Source organism: Peromyscus maniculatus, chromosome 3 (assembly GCF_049852395.1).
Source record: "Peromyscus maniculatus bairdii isolate BWxNUB_F1_BW_parent chromosome 3, HU_Pman_BW_mat_3.1, whole genome shotgun sequence".
Taxonomy (NCBI): domain Eukaryota; kingdom Metazoa; phylum Chordata; class Mammalia; order Rodentia; family Cricetidae; genus Peromyscus; species Peromyscus maniculatus.
The window spans coordinates 87,409,827-87,426,954 of NC_134854.1; the positions used below are offsets into that span (position 1 = coordinate 87,409,827).

At 37.8% G+C, this 17,128-nt stretch overlaps 1 long non-coding RNA gene and 1 other non-coding gene across 3 annotated transcripts in view; one reads left to right on the plus strand and one right to left on the minus strand.

The window, feature by feature from the left end:
- Positions 1-364: 364 nt before the first annotated feature.
- Positions 365-498, minus strand: LOC121828462 (U4 spliceosomal RNA). Its single transcript, XR_013050264.1, has one exon. It is a non-coding gene; the product is annotated as a U4 spliceosomal RNA (small nuclear RNA).
- Positions 499-14,758: 14,260 nt separating this feature from the next.
- Positions 14,759-17,128, plus strand: part of LOC143272166 (uncharacterized) — a 32,725-nt gene continuing 30,355 nt past the window's right edge. Inside the window, exon 1 of one of the 2 annotated variants that reach the window (XR_013049601.1) lies at positions 14,759-14,833. This is a non-coding gene — a long non-coding RNA (uncharacterized LOC143272166). The remainder of the gene's footprint in view (positions 14,834-17,128) is intronic. The other variant, XR_013049602.1, reaches the window with a different exon arrangement.

Genomic DNA, 17,128 nt, shown 5'->3' on the forward strand with positions numbered 1-17,128 from the left:
TATCATGTGACCATTTATGAACTGGAGGGACTGACTATGGCATCTTCATTTTCTTTCATGCTATTTCTAAACATCGTAAGTATCTGAAAGATGGATTGTTGTCTAATTCTGATCACTATGCCTCCTAAAATAGATTGATGCACTAAAAATCTCTATAAGATTTTTAATTTTATTTATCTTTAAAGGTCCACTTATTACCAATCACAATAGCAATAATTAGTCCCTCAAAGTTAAAGAAATGAAAACAATTGACCTTTTGTCAATAAGGAAATCATGGGCTAGCAATAAGTAGTAATGCAAGCAAAAGCAACCAACATAGAAGATGGTAACGCTGTCTGCTATTTCTCTGATTGTTGTTTTGCCAATGCCATCACAAGATAAGAATGTTGATGAGATAACACTGAAATCTGAAATTACCGTGTCTATCTTTTTTTCAATTAGCAATAATCGCGCCTCAGATAAACCTCATTGGCTACGATACTGCCACTGTGCAAAGCTACCTTGTCTATCTGAATTCACTATTTTTACCAAGTTAAGACTTGGTAATATTCAACTCCAAATTCTTTTCAGATGCATTGTTTTATATTTTGTAATATATTAATATAGTAAGGTATGTGCATATTTTATGAATGAATTGAGGATTACACATTCAAAAATCTAAGTGGTCAAAGGCATATTCAAATACGGACAATACAGACTTTTTCTTATTTGCAATAGATTTTTGAATGCATAGTTGACTACAAAGAATTGCTGAGCTTCTTAATGTCTGTGGAGAAGGGCTCTAGGATTTTTTTTTGTATTAGTTTATTTCTAACTTCAGTAATTATGAAATTTTCTCTTATTCAACTAGGAAACCAAAGATGCAGTAGAAACAATTATGTGAGCCATAGTTACATTGAAGAAAAGATCTTATTAATCTAGTAACATAAGATCAAAGGCTCCATTTTAAGACAGAAGTGTTACACTTCTTTTAAAATCAAACCCCCAAATACAACCAAGTATTAAAATCAGTACTCTTAGTGTGGATGTGGGCTAGTGCAGTTGAGGTATGGAGTAAGGAAGGATGCAGAGTGGGGGCATATTGGAGCCAACCACTGGATTCTCCTCACTACTGGAAGTGTTATGTGCTTAAATGACATGAAATGAAGATGAGCAGGAGCTGTAGCTACTATCTCCTAGGCTCTTTCTATGTGCTAAAGCTAGTGTTACCCCCATGTCAATGAAGAAATTGTTGCTAATAGAGGAAACTTGGGGTTATGATGTGAGACAGATCCACAGGTCACCAAGCTGAGAGCTCTGAGACTGAAATGTATATTGGATGTGCCCTCTCAGATGCTGAAGAATTTGGTCTGATGTATTTGACTGGATACTTCCAGAATGTGGCCTACACACAACATAAAGGTGTATTTATTTGCTGTCTAGTTTTGACAAAAGGTCAATTGTTTTACTTTCTTTAACTTTCAGGGACTAATACTAATTATTGCTATTGTGATTGTTAATAAGTGAACCTTTAAAGATAAGGAAAACTTTACAGAAAACTAGTGTAGTTCTGAGTTCTGCCTTCATAATAAGCTACTACAAAATTAAGCCCTCTTTTCAAATCATGATGATCATACTATTGAAACAAACTATAAATATTATTCTGAAAACATGTTTGCATATAATATTATAGGCATATTCTATACACATAGATAAATTTACAGAGGAATGAAAATATACACATAAACATATACAAGCATTTTGTAAAACGATTACGGAATGCTTTGTTAAGTTCAAGGAATTGTAAGGTTTTGCTCTATTTGCCAGTTAGCCTGTCAAGTAGAATTCTACCAGAAGCCCCAGAATTCCTTGTTTAGTCACAAAAGATGTTTTGTTACTCACAGCAGCCCCACCAGTTTTTTCACCCACTCCTGAGTCCTAGTTCCTATGAGACAATGCTATTATTCCAGCAGATGTATCAGGCCATGTTCTCAAAGAGGAACACAGGGATTCCAGAACTCCAGGTTTTAAAATGTGTCTCTCTTAACCTCAAAGCTAGACACTTTTATTCATTGTGGGTAATAATCAAACCTGCTCTGTGCTCTAGAAGGAGACCGTCAATACCAAGGCTACTAACCAAACATCTCTAGAGCATTACTCCAGAACAAAGGGAGTCACTGTTTCTGTTCCTGTGACATGCAGAAATGGAAGAGACTTGTCTCCCAACGATGCTAGAAAATGTATTCCCAGCACATGGACTGAGGAGGGTGCATAGCAGTGTTCATCAGAATCATCTGGCCTTTAATTCTCCAAAGGCAAAACAGAATACCGAGGCATGTCTAACGTATGGACATTTCCACATCACCTTTCCTGGAAAGCACATGTTTCCTATTTTGAGGTCACCCTGACACACTCCCTCCTGGAGAGCATCAGGGCTGGGCTTGCTTTCTGGGAACTGTGCTGCCAACTGACTCTGAGCCCTGCAGAAAGCTGAGTAATGGAGCATTAAATGCCAACAATCTGGCTATCACAAGGTCTTAATCTCTTTAAGCCCCACAGGGATCAAGGCAAACATCAAAATAAGCACACCAAATGTGACTTCAGATGATTCTTTGGGCAGGAAAAGCCTAAAACACTGGTGAGAGCATGTGAAGCTCAGAATTATTTGTATTATGAGCTTCATATTAAGATATCGTCCTCTCAGGCAGCAGTGCAGGAGAATCATTGCCAGACTTCTTCTCATCAGGCTGCCATGTACTCACTCAGGGCATGGGCAAACAAGGATGCCAGATGCAAACAGAGTCACAGAGCACACATGTGATGAGCTTACCCAGAATCTCAGACATAGTGAGCTACAGCCGAGGAGGATTTAGTTTCATCTACATGGGGGCTTTGTGAATTTTTTTAAATGGAGTATTACTTTGCCTTCTGTAGTATGGTGTGGGTTGGATGCTGCAGGACATAATTTTTTTTTTTAATTGTATGACTCTGAATATGGCCGAGAATATAGTGGAGAAAGCATAACTTCTCAACTGTCCAGTATTTGAATCTTGATTCTTTGAATCAACTTATTCCTTTGATGTCTTCTTTCTAAGTTTTGTCTGCAAGTATGAATAATTATCTATATCCTATACCATTATGGGGACATTTAAAAAAGCATATTTAAAAGAGTTCAGAGTGTAGCATACAGAAGAAACTTAAGATAGCTTGTGGAGTGGCTGATGCCCATGTTCTGCTTTGTGTTTGAGTTTTGGCTGATAGCTCTGTGCAGCTGTGGATCTTTGTGTCACAGACTAGTCACGACAAACTAATACTCAGGTGGCCCATTTCAGATTAGCAACAGTAGTTTTCCAGAGCTGCTTCCTCTCTGAAATGGGGCGCTTCTCTTCTAGCTTTGTGTTTATATTGTAATCTTCTGTATGGTGAGCTGCAGGAAGCAGGCATTTGAGAGGAGCTACACCAGCCCCCTAGGTAGGAGACACACAGAGAAAGAAGTGTTGATGAGCCCAGTGTGAGACATGTACCCCATCAGCTGCAAACGTGTGTGTGTGTGTGTGTGTGTGTGTGTGTGTGTGTGTGTGTGTGTGTGTGTGTGAGATTAACAGGAGGGCTTTAATGTGGGTATAATTACCATATGCCTGTGGAGGCACTAATGTTTCTAACCCACATTATCTGCCCACATTTACATCATAAACTAAACAGCGCTAAGTAATGTGGTTTATTTCATCAGCACAGGCCCTTCTTTCCCTTGCCAACACAGCCAGTTCTGGCTCTTTTCTGGGTACACAGAGTTTGTGAACTCTTTTCGTGAGAAAATTGGTTTTGCTTATATAATTACTATTTCTTGCATTTTACTTCAAATCTGCATATGGGAAAAATATGTATAGATACAGCTTATTGGACATGTTTCCTAAAGATGCATTAACAAGACACACATGATGCAAATGTGTCATTGTGGGCTTGTTTGGAACAGGGTTCAGATTAACATTAAACACACACAACCTTACATATAGTGTGGGACATGACAACAGTCTATTATTTTTCTGAAAGTCATGACATTTGATTCATTTTGCCTGCTTACTAATGTAAAATGTTTGAAAAATAAATGAGAAACCCATCTATTTTCCAATGTGTCAATAATTATTTATGTATCTGTTTATCTTGTTTATTGTCCAAGTTATTGACCCTCATTTCACTAGAATTAATATAGATATATCTCAATAGAAGAAAGTTTCTCTATTTGTCTTTTTTTTGGGGGGGAGGGAGTTCCTCAAGACAGGGTTTCTCTGGCTGTCCTGGAACTCACTTTGTAGACCAGGCTGGCCTAGAACTCAGAGATCCACCTGCCTTTGCCTCCCAAGTGCTGGGATTAAGGGTGTGCGCCACCACCACCCGGCATTTCTCTGTTTCTTAACAATACACAATCAGTTCCACATAGATTCCAGTGCTTGTTCCTGTTTACGCTCAAAACTTGAGTGAATGGGTAAATGAAGTCACTCGCAGAGCAGTGGCAGATATTCCATTTGTTCCCATCATTCCTGCACTGTACAGTTTGTGACACGTTGTGGCTGATACTCTGTAGTCTCCTGCAGTGTTTGCTCTTTCTGCTGTGACTGAGTCATCACAATATCCTAACATCACTTGTCTTGTCTTTTGAATTTCTTTATGGGTTTCATTTGCACTCATTTTCCCCATCATCTCTTCTTGTGTTTCTCTTTTTATTTCTCTTCTTTTTTTTCCTGTGTTTATTCTTACTTTGATTATTTTCTTTATCTTTCTTCAATTACTCATGACTTCTTCCAGGAAAATGAAACACAGTTGATGAGTATACAGTATTCTATATTTATATTTTACTGACAAACTACATGCTGTGATCATCTGTCACTTTACATTATACATTTGCATTTGTGTTAAAGATATTTATAATATCTATAATATCCCAAGTTTTAAAATGTCAACTCAACAAATAATGGACCAAGTCTTGTCTATGGCAATTAAAACAAATAAGTAGGAAAGTTGGACATTTGTGTTGTTTGTTTTTAATTTTCCAAGAGAAGATCTCAAAAGAAATAACTTTTTTTCAGTGGCAAATCAACCAGTAATACTTCTTTTCAGCTGAAGTGTTAACCTCTCTAAGGCCCAAAGACATGAAGAAATATCCTCGATTCTAAGGGTGACTATTTAACACGAATGTTGAAATACTTGCTGTTAAGGAGAAGTTGCCCACTTTCAGATGCCATTTTTTTCTAAACATAGACCCAGACTAATTTATTACTATTATTAATAGTTTTACTTTTTAATGTAAAAACATAAATATTACCTACAGCACTGACACTAAGTTAAACTACATAGAAAGGATTGCAACCAGTACTACACGAGCATATATTTCATAAACATCTTTAAATGTTTTATTTGGATGCAGTGTTCTGATTCACAGATAATAGTTCCTTCTAGAGTCTTATAGGAGCATCCCTAAGGCCAAACCTCCTTAAAAATTAGTTCAGCATAGTTAAAACTTATAAAGATTTTTGAAGTTAGACAGATTATAAAAATGACAGTGGTGATAAGACATTAGATTGGAAATTTCAGGCCTTGCTTTTCCCATAAAAGCATGTAGATAACAATATAGGGACTAGTATGCCTTTGCTGAGAAAGTATAGCACCCAAGTCAACATAAAAACAGGAGACATTCACCGTATCCTTAGGATATTAAAGCAAACTTGTAGTCAGAGGAGAGAAACTGAGATTTCCTACTAGCATCCATGTAACTGACTCATCACGAAGAGGGTCTTTTAACCCCCTCCAAGACTTTAAATGCCTGCATCTCTGACTGACATGTAATTGCAAACTCCAGAGAGCTCAGATTTCAGTGTACAGAGATTTTCTCTATGCTCCAATCTGTGTGCTTTCAAGTTCCTGACTGCAGAAACTATGAGGGATAATAAATGTATTAACACAAGCCATTAGTAATACTGGGTTAGTATCATAGAGTGAATCATGTTGAAATTCTAACCCCCAGTATCTCAGAGCATGGCGTTGTGTTCTTCAGAGATGCCGTTTTTTGTCAAAACATTATACACAGAGAGAGGCTGTGAATTTCCTGACCATTCCTTAATTGACATGGTCATTATTATCCTTACATATTAGCAGAAATTTTTAAATGAACTATTGTAAGATAACAAGGTTACTATGGAAAAATTGCTAGGAAGCATTAATGCTGGAATGCATCACTTGGTGAAAATCAGCAAAAAGTTCATAAAAGACATTTCTATGGAGGACCTTGTAAGATAGTAGGAACAGTTAATGACTTAGAGATGGATCATTCTTTAAACACATGTAATAGTGTCTAGATGACAGGCTGGATAAACAATCTATTATCTTCCTGGTCACAATGACTCATGTCCATGATTCCCATGGCTGAGGCACAATGATCTCAACTTCTAAGCCATCTTGGACTACATAGAGAGACTTTGTCTAAACAGTAAATACAGAACAACAAAAACAAAAGAAAAGTCACCATTTACTCCGGGCCTAGGATATAACAGCTTGTGATACCAGCTAAATAAAGAATGATCTTCAACCACAGAGTGGGTAACACCAGTTTGGGAACTGCTTCAAAGTAACAGATATGGTCTCCAGTACCAAGTATACTATATACAGTAACCAGACAGTTGCCTGCCCTGTAGAAGAAAGGTACAATTCCAGACAAGGGAGCAAGAGCAGAAAGAGGAGACGAAGGACCTAATTTTTAAAAACATTCTGACATGGGAATCAAAGCCAGGGCCTTGCACATGCCAGCAACAACCCCACTGCTGAGCTACAGAGTCAGTCCTAAGGCTTCCTTTATAGGAGCACTCATGCCATTTATGGAGTCTGTACCCTCATAGTCTCATCACCTTCCATAAACCTCACTTCCAAGTACGCCACTTTAGGGTTAGCTTCCAGCATTTGAATTTTGAAAGAGACATATGCTATCTATAACTGCATATAATAGGCATAATGTGTTAACAAAACAAGTAAAAATCAGATTTAGAGTACTTTATGATTCTTACACCAATTTAACAAAATTTGTTAAGTGAAAGTGTACAGAAATAACCCATGTGTATGAGGTGACTATTTTATAATCCTGTAAAATGAGTTTGTGGCTTAGTAAAACATTCTCCACGCAGTTCTTTTTAGCTTTAAAATGTACCAATTCCTTTAAATATGGTTTGGTAGATGTTCAGTCCCATTTCATACCAATATTTGTAAAAGCAACTGTCTTAGCTTGATGGGCTTCAGAGATGCACTCAATAAATAGGCTCACACTTATAATTTAAAGATACTAAAGTCCCTCTTCTTTTTTCTATTCATTAGATTTTTTTTTCTACTTCTGATGATTTCTAAGGATCACTATAAGTCATGGGTACCATCATCATTATCATTTTCTGAATGTGCTCTAAATCCAGAAGAAAGGCATCATCAAAAACATAATAGTTTAACAAATCATCTTCAGGCATTAATTAATTGCTTTACTGGATTAATATTATTGACGATATTTTGTCAATATTGACAAATACATTTCGTATTATTCTATCATTGACAATACATTTCTTAAAAAGAAATGCTGTTCCTAATTCACCCTTTACTTTGGGGGATGAAGAAGTAATCTAATTAAAATTGGAAACTACTTGTCCTAGTTTGCCCTTATGTTGCTGTGCTAAAATCCTGACCAAACGAAGCTTGTGGATGAAAGGATTTATTTAGTTGGCAGTTTGCACTCCATCATCGAGAAAACCAAGGTAAGAACTCAACACAGGAACCTGGAAGCAGGAACTGAATCAGAGGTCACTGAGGAAAGCTGTTTATTCTCTCTCTCTCTCTCTCTCTCTCTCTCTCTCTCTCTCTCTCTCTCTCTCTCTCTCTCTCTCTCTCTCCTCATGGTTTACTCACATTATTTCCTTATACAATCAAGGACCACCTATCCAAGGATGGTACTGTACACAGTGGGGCTGGGCCCTTCCACATCAATCATTAACCAAGAAAATGTCATACTGGCATGCCCATAGGTTAATTTAATAGAGTCAATTTCTCAATTGTTTGAGGGATTATACAAGTGAATGTTTTAGGAATAGTACATACACTTTTTGAAATTATCAAACACTTATAACTTTCAAAGTTTATTTTTCTTTGTGTCTCAAACATCATAAAAAATTGTAAAAATCTATGAACTGGATGATTACTTAAGGTAGCTATAATCTTGTATTCACTACTTGAAACTTGGTATGATTTGGAAAATTAAATTTCTAATATTCTCAGAATTAAGTGAAAACTTAAAGTTAAGATGCTTTGATAGATGACCTAAAGGTTTGTCAGAGGGGTGTGAACCTAAGGTAGAATTATATTATGAAAACATTGTAAGTTCTAAATATTTATTATTTGGTTTATACTAAGTACACATGTGTTATTCTGAGTTTATAGTTTCCTTTCTTCTGACTCAAAGATATTCATGCTATGCTCTTCCCTTTTTAAGCCTCCTTTATTTTTCACTTTTTATTAGTTTCTTGAGGTTGCCATACAATGTGTTCTGATAATATTCAATCCCTCCTAACTGCTTCTAATTCGATAACTCCTTCACTATCCACCAAAATTTGTTTTTTTTTTTGTCCTAATTACCAAGCCCAGTTTATGATACCCATATATCCAGAACTTTTGTCCTTTTTCTGGAGCATAGTTGACTTACCAGAGCCCACACTCTGAGAAAACGCTTTCTCTCCATGCATCGATGACAATAGCCCTCGCTTTGGTGTGATGCTTCATGCCCTCCTTTGATCTTCCTGTGTGGATTTGGTCTGGCTTGGGCCTGGTTAGGTCTTATGCATATTGTCATAACTTCTGTGAGTTCTGTGTTCAGTTGCCCTTCTGTGTCTGGAAGATACTGCTTCCTTATAGTCATCCACCACCTCTGGCTCTTACATTCTTTCTGTCCCCTCTTCTGCAGTTATCTCTGAGTCATGGGAGGCGGGGATGTGATAAGGATGTCTCATTTAGGGCTGAGAATTCTGTCTCTTATTTCGCACCTTGACCAGTTATGGGGTTTCTGAACTGAGCATCACTGTCTTAGAGTCTCTACTCCTGTGAAAAGACACCATGATCACATCAACCCTTAAAGGAAAAACATTTAATTGTGGTGGCTTACATTTTTAGAGGTTTAGTCCATTATCATGGTGCAACATTGTGGCATGCAGCAGACATGGTGCTGGAGAAGTCCCTACATATTGACCCTCAGACAACAGGAATTGAACTAAAACACCTGGTGTAGCTTGAACATAGGAGACCTCAAAGTCTACCCCAAAATGACATACTTTCTCCAGCAAGGTCATACCTACTCCAACAAAGCCATATCTTCTAATAGTGCCACTCCCTTTGAGCTTATTGGGGCCAATAACATTAAAACTACTATAATAATTTATAGCAAATAGAAACTTCTCTGATGAGAGTTGAGAGATGTATCAATCTGTGGTATGATAAGTCATTAGAAATTGGTATAAAGGCTTGAAGAGTAATAATTTAACAGGAAGGGTTAAATTGGGATTAGGGTTGGGAGGGCAGGGCAAAGGAAGGAATATGGGAAAGGATAATCAACACTAAATATCTTCTTTAAATTTTATATATGTATGTATGTATATATATATATATATATATATGAGTTAAAATGGAATTTCTCTATAACTAGTTGATAATAACAAATAAAAAACCCAGTGCCAGAAAAAGGTTATCTCTTTCAGAGTTGTTATCCAGTGAGATCTCATAGACACCTAAACACTAAAGAATATTGCCAATACTGTTGTCTACCCTTCAGTACTCAACTTGGGTCATAAATATGGAGATAGCAAGCTGACCTTGACCTAGAAGTTTCATCCCTACTGGCTAGGTTTTATAGTGTTGGAAGGTTCTATGCATGCTATTGGAGGAAAAGGTAATCATCAATTTTATCAGCTGTGCATTCAAGAACTACAATAAAGATTGGCCTGACAAGGTATGGCTGCTGTTGTAACAGTGGCACCAACGTCATGGGAGTAACAAACTCCTTTTGCTTTATGTGGATTTAAGTCACACTTCACAATATGAAACTCATATCTTGCTCCATTGTTCAGTCAAGAACTTGTTATTAGCCAGGTCCAAGGCCTTAGGAAAGAACCTACTATTATTTATTCTGCTAAGTGGATCTATTATTAAAGTGACTCTCATTACTTTTATGAACTTCTTAATTCTGACCTTTGGATTACCAGCAGGTACATGGATATATGTTATATGCATGCATTTTATATACATATATAATATATTGAGTGATTTTATGTGTCTATAAGTTTATAATGATGAGTTTTTGAAAGGGATAGTTTTTAATCTGTCAAAATATTTACATTTATTATTTTATTTTAATTTCTACTAAGTATATGAAACTTCATTTTTTGCTACAGAAATGATCTTCTGCACATTTATTTTAAGTTTTAACACATTGTTTGGTGGAGATTGTAATCCAGTATTCTGAATTTTAACTATGGCAGAAGCTTTAAACAACTCAGTTTAGTTGTAGAAAGTTGAAGCATGTTATGTACTGAATAGTACACCTTAAGAAGCTGATTCTCTCAGCAATGGCTACACTTTACTCTGCTAAATGTCACACTTAGACTACATAATTGGAAGTGAAAAAGACTGACTCTGGAAAGAACAGACACAAATTAAACAGAACATACTGATTTTTGATGTAACAGATGGCCACATGATAGAACTGTTTTTATTTATAGGAAATGAAGCCAAAGAACTTTATTTGACAGAATTACCTTTAAATGGTCCAACTATTAGATGGATAAAGGTTTGACAATCTAAAGCAAATATTACTCATCATTTGGAATGTGGCTATCCTAGCTCATAGGGTTATGTTTAAAATTTATAACATGTTTTATTTTCTAATCAACGAATTCTGGGTTTATACATCTAGAAAAAAAGAGGTGGTTAAATCATTCGTATTCTGTAACCTCAAAAATCCAAGTCAATTAATTACTGACATGTTTTCCCATCTCTTTCACAAACAAAATTATAAAAAGTCAATTGCTCTTCTAAGTGATGTATCTTGTGTCTGTGCTTTAATCTTTCCAGGTTTCACACACATTGTTCTGCTTTATAACATTATTCTCCAATTTCCAGACTTTGCAGCACTTTCTGGGCAAAGCAGAGTATGAGCTGGGAAAGGCTGGAAAGCTGTTCAACTATAACAATTGCCTTAAAAACTTTAAACTACAAAGAGTAACTAAGGCACCCACACTCCCATTTAATAATCAAGAGCTATTTTGCACATTTTAATACTTAAAACCAGAGACAATTGTCAGTCCAGTTTAGAGCTTTGTGGTTAAGCCTATCTGGTAAGTTAGTCCTATGACATAATCTGGGTTTGTCACTCAGCTGCATGAGCTTTGAGGAGTTCACTGTGCCTCACAGATAGAAAACTAAGAATGCATTAGAGAGTGTTAGTATCATGGTAGCTGCATATAAAAATGGCTAACACGAGTCTCTTACAGTAAAAGGTGCTAATTTAACATTATAGACATTTTATTTGCTTTTAATTAACTATAAAAGTTATAGTTAATTAAATATATAGTTTTATGTAACTATAAAAATTCTGTACTGTTTCTTCTCATTTGTAGATTGTTTTTGGATGCATGTAGTAGGGCAGTTTAGAAACTGATGTAACCTTTTAGACACACAGCTCCAAATGACACAACAGTTAAAGTAATGTACATTGATGGAGTGGTGTAATTAGTGAGGCCTAAATGTAATAGGCTTTGTGTGAGCATGAGTAACATACTGCCATGACAGAGTACTTGGAGCTCAGCTACCAGTATGTTCAAGAATAATAAAATCCTTGTAATGGCACTATAAGACATATTATCTTATTGCCTCATATAAATAAAGAAACTTGGACAATCTGAAAATAGCAAATAGTGAATATAGGATCTGCAGCCAGGCAGCTCGACTCCCAAGCCCAATCTCCAACCACAGGCTCTATTCCAATACTATACTATAAGAAAAGGACTGTTACTGAATGAGGGGGAAAGGAAGATAATAGATACAGGGTGGTCTAATATTAGCCTGTTTAGTAATTTAGGAAATAATCTCTAGAGTGTATATTATAGAAAGTGTTGAGAGAAGAAAGGACCTTTCTCCAACAAAAAGAAAAAGACAGGGGTATATGTAAAAACAAGCTGTAGTTTGGGTGACACATACATGAAGATCTTGTTGATTTTATTTTCTCAGGTCATGTTCTGAGACTGGATGTAAGTAAAAGATGAACAGGCAGTTTTTATGTAAATGAGCGGAGAAGAAATGTTATATCTTGATAACTCTCATCTCCGAAGGAGAAGACAAAACAAGCCTGCCATTGGAGGTAAACATGAACTTGAAGTTTGTGCCTATGGGTTTAGAATAAAATGCATCTGAGTCACTGTGGTCTCTCTCAAGCTACACATCCATTTACAGAGAAGGAGGGGTATTGGCTGTTTCCAGAGAATTGGTAAGGCAGTCAGCACTATGGAGGGAGAGATGAGATCAAGAGCTGTGGGTCCTTACAGGTGATGGATTGCTTATAGCAGGTGACCATTGAATCTACTCTGAACAAAAATATAGACAACATAGGGCGTCCAATGCACCGTGAGAAAATGATAGGACAAGTGGCTGTAGGACAAGGAACTACACAAATAACCGTGGGACAAGCTGTGATCAGTGAATGGGAAATTAGAATGAACGACTTTTAATGGAAGCAGTTTAGAGTTGTGATCTAGACTCTGGTCACTAGAGATGAACCTGGGGTAAAATGAAGGGAAGAACAAGGGTCTTAGAGTAACCAGATGCTGGAAGGACACAGTTAATGGGGAATCATAGGACACGGGGACATGGTGTGTCTCACAAAGGCTCATGTTCATGATTCATGGCAAGGAGGTGCACAACCCTCTGAAAGCTTCCATACAGCCAACTCAAAAAAATTTGTTATTATAACATAATGGTTTTATTAAACATGTGGACCACTTTATTTCACAGAAAATGTAATATCAGCTCTTCTTCTCTTCTTCCCTGTGAGGTTATTGCTCCAGAACCTCAGCTCACAAAAACCCACTCCAGCCTCAGAAAGAAAGGGAAATTTTGAAAGTGAAGCCACAGACTCAAAGTGGGAAACAAAACTCAGTAGAATGTGATGGGATCCTTGACTGTCTCTCTGCCCACAGGTCCTAGTATTGTTCATCTTTTCATCAGCAAGCATTTTTTATTAACATTTCCCCCTTTATTTTACATACTGACCACATTTTCCCCTCTCCACTTCCATGTACCTTCTTCCCCCTCCACCCATACTCCTCCTCCATCTCCAATCAGAAAGGGGCAGGCCTCCCATGGCCTTGAACATAGCTTGGCACATCAAGTTGAGGTAAGACCAAGCTCCTCCCCCTGTATAAAAGCTGGGCAAGGTAATCCAGCATGGGGAGCAGGTTCCCAAAAGTCATCTAAATGCTAGGGACAGGTCCTGATCTCACTGCTAGGAGCCTTACAAACAGACCAAGCTACAAAACTGTTACACACAGTGAGCCTAGGTCAGTCCCATGCAGGCTCCCTAACTGTTGGCCTAGAGTCCATGAGCTCCCACAAGCTCAGGTCAGCTGTCTCTGTGGGTTCCTCTGTCATGACCTTGATGCCCCTGGCTCATACAATTCCTCCTGCCTTTCTTCAGGAGGACTCCCAGAGCTTGGCCCAGTGCTTGGCTGTGGATCTCTTATCTGCTTTCATCAGTTACTGGATAAAGGCTTTTAAGGATGGAAGCCCCTAAGCATGAAGCATTTCTACTCTACCCTGGTAGTGTTCCTCTTTCAATTCCACCAACCCTGGTATCATAACTACCTTGTTTGGAAATTCTGTTAAGGAATTCCACTCTGGTTTCTTCTTTCTGTTATGAAATCCCACCATGGTTTACTTCTTTACTAATTTTCTATACGCTTTTGAACTTACAAATAGCAAACCATGAAATAGAAGAGCAGTAACTTGCAACAGGACATCAGTTGAAACCTTCTATATGTACCCTACTTACTAGAAGTCACCAGTTAAACATACACAGCTGGGGGCAACAAATTATGAGAGTAGGTCCAGCTGGAAATACCTTGGGTACCTAGTGAGATCTGATTACTAGGTATCTATGGTATAAAGTGATTATTATGTCATCTACAATAAAATAAATCGAACAATTAGCCTTTTGTTACTCAGAAGATCCACTACATGCTTGAATGAAGCTATAGGTATATGCTACATCTGGTTTGAAGATCCAGAAATTCAACCCTTGAAATCTTGAACAAACTTTAATCAAATTTCAGCACCTGCTTTGGGGCCACGGTGAAGCCATTTGATGGGACAATGTTATTCCCACCAAGGTGGCTGGTTTACCCATTCCTAGGTTGTGATAGATGTTTTTCTTGCTGAAGTGAGGACTAGTTATTAGATTTGCAAAGCATCATATATGTATTGACTATTTCTAGAATATATGTGGTAAACATATTCATTAACATTACTCAAGAAAATTTAAAGGCTACCAAGATCTTTTTGTCATTTTTGTCAACCCATGGGTGAACATCCATGGATGCTTCTGCCATAGCATATACTCTGTAAACAGTATTGATCAGAGCCTTCTATGCATGTCCAATTATTCCACAATAGTGACTTGTGAAATGTCAGCATTCTCTGTTTAGAACACTTTCTATGTCAGAGTAGAGAAACCAGCTAAGATATGGTACATGGCACAATGTGCTGACATGATGTGATTTTTGTCAATTTTACAAAGGTAGGATTCTCTGGGAATGGGGATCCTCAACTAAGAAAATGCCTCCACAAGATTGGAGATATATGTAGCCCAACCAAGACCATAAATTATGCTAGGAGTGGGATATATACACCTGATAATGTTATTTTGGGGAGGGAATATTGGAGGGAATATTTGGACTGGAAGAGCTATTGTGTACTTAGAGCTAAATGGACTGTTCTGGGGGATCTTAGAAGATAAGAATGCAGAGAAGAAAGCAGATGATGGGACCCTAGATTGTGAAGTTCTGGAGGAAAGCAAAGACCCCATGAGGGATGTTTATACTATTTTAAATTTAGAATCTATGCTTTATGGTTAGCTGGAACTAAGAATCAGCTGTACTTTACAAGACACCATGATCATTGACATGAAATCTCCTGGGAGTACTTTCTCAAGATCAGCACCTAGAAAGGCCAAGGCTGGTACCTGATCTTGGTAATGTGTAAGAATCTCCAGGGTGCTACTGGTTTTGGGAGCATGGGAAGTTGTAGGCATGAAAAGGTCATTAAAAGAAGCAGAGTCATGGCAACCATGTGACATGGCTGGAGTCCTTGAAGAGTGGCCAAAGTAGGCCACTGGTGAGGGTGCAGCCTCAGGTGCAGTGGACACCACAGGATACTAGAGATGCCAGGGCCGTGGGATGACTGCTGCAGAGCAGTGGAGCCAGAGAGGTGGAAACACCCAAACCCTTTGGAGTTCAGAAGCTTGTAAGTGAATCCCACATATTAGACACCAAGTGACTTACTTGTTGGAGTTCAGGTTTGCTTTGATTTAATTGCTCTTAACTTGCCTCTGCCTCCTGAGTGCTGAGATAAAAGGCATTCACCACTCTACCTGCTGGCCCTTGCTAGAAAGTTCCAGTCTGTTTGGTTTCCTAGATTGCACCACTGTAACTTTCTTTCTTTCTTTTAGACATAGTGTGTATGTGTGTGTGTGTGTGTGTGTGTGTGTGTGTGTGTGTGTGTGTGTGTGACACACAGAGAGAGAGAGAGAGACAGAGAGAGACAGAGAGAGAGAGAATGAGAACGAGAATGCCAGAGTTCTTGGGAGAAAGTCAGAAGATAACTTCCAGCTGACAGGCAAGCTTCCAGGTGATTCTCCCATGTCTACTTCCATCTTGCCTTTAAGAGCGCCAGGATTACAGATGTGTGCTACCACGTCCAATTTCTACATGAGTTCTGCAGATCGAATTCAGGTCATCAAGCTTATGCAGCAAGCACTTATGGCCCCTGGATCATCTCCCATCTCTAGCCAACTCTATTTAGGAACCTCATAACTCAATCCTAGAATCAACGGCCCATACTATCCTCTATATTATCAGTAAAAGTAGACTTATGGCTGTGTTTTGTTTGGAAAGAAAAAAAATGTAGGGCTCTTCCTTCAATATATCACTGGTAGTGGCATTTATCCTGAGGAAATGCCAGTCTTAACTGGTTAACGGGCAGCATTGCTCTCCAGGAGGCTGCCTTGTACAGATGCTGCATTTGCAACATTATCTTAACAGGATAACACGACTTTGAGTTACTGATTATTATGATTTCTTACAGTTAAGGAAACTAAGGTTTAAAGAAACTAAAGGGTCTTTTTGAGGAAGATTATCCAGATTTCCAGATGTGCTATTTCCAAAAAGCACTTGAGAGCCACTACTCCAGATAGTGTGACTTCTCTAAGAAAAGTGCTGCCGACACTCCTACACGTAATTCCAGAGAAACCACATTGATAGACAAGGGTCCATGCTGTACATGGCATTGTTTTAATAGTTCTAATACCACCATTTGAGGATAATGAAGTTGACAGTCTGTTTAAATTATACATGGTCAATATTATTTTAAGAAGACAGTTATAAAATATAGCTGCAAATTCTTGGGCATTCCTCACTTTAAGAGGTAGGAGCTGTATTATTCTTGAATCTTGACTCTCATTAATAACTGGTCAAATGCAGCTAGATTAATATTTTATTTCCTCATTGTGTCTGGAACAACCCTCCAGAATCTTGGTGGCTTAAAACAATACAAATTCATTAGCTTTAAAGTTCAGAGTTCCATTTAGTTTTCCCAGGCTAACCTCTGGAAGACTGAGGGAAGAACCAGAATCCTTTTGTCTTGTAGCTGCTTCTCTATTCCTTGTCTTGTAGTCCCTTCCGCTTTGTCTGAAGTGTGTCACTCTGACCTCTGTTTTTGTCACATTTTCTTCTACTGTCCTTGACCTCTTGCCTCTTTCTTATTAGAACCTTTGTGATTACACTAGTACCCATGTAAATAATTCCAAACAATCTCA